This window comes from Brassica oleracea, chromosome C3 (genome assembly GCF_000695525.1).
Source record: "Brassica oleracea var. oleracea cultivar TO1000 chromosome C3, BOL, whole genome shotgun sequence".
Classification (NCBI taxonomy): domain Eukaryota; kingdom Viridiplantae; phylum Streptophyta; class Magnoliopsida; order Brassicales; family Brassicaceae; genus Brassica; species Brassica oleracea.
Genome location: NC_027750.1, coordinates 52408704 through 52409249, shown reverse-complemented (window position 1 = coordinate 52409249; position 546 = coordinate 52408704).

Sequence of the window (546 nt, the reverse complement as noted above, 5' to 3'; positions counted from 1 at the left end):
TAAAGCAGGTATCGCCAGTCTGAAAGAACACTATGGCTAGGCTAATATATTATTCCCTAAGGGTATGTATCTAAAAATCAGTGATGCCTTATATTCACCCAGCTCTAAGAGCAAGAGCAGCCTATTGAGTTTTAAAGATATAAGAATGAATGGTTTCCATATTGAAAAAATGGGCGAAGGAAACAAAGAGTTCCTTCAGATATATGTATAAAATCGCCCAAGGCCATAATAAGTCCTAAAGACTATACCTACATTCTCTACCGACCTAGACTATCCATAGATCAGTATGATAGAGGCTAAAAGCCTGCAAAAATATACACTTTATGGCACAACCGGATTGGCCACCCTGGTCCAAACATGATGCAAAAATTGATATTCAAAAGACACACATTAAAAGATAAGAAGAGTTATCCCAAAGAATCTTACGAGTGTAGCATGTACACAAGGGAAACTTATTAGGCCATCATCAGTAAAATGGCTACGAGCCCCTTTTTCATATTAAAGACTATATGTCTAGATAATACTGGTGAATACATGTCCCAAGCG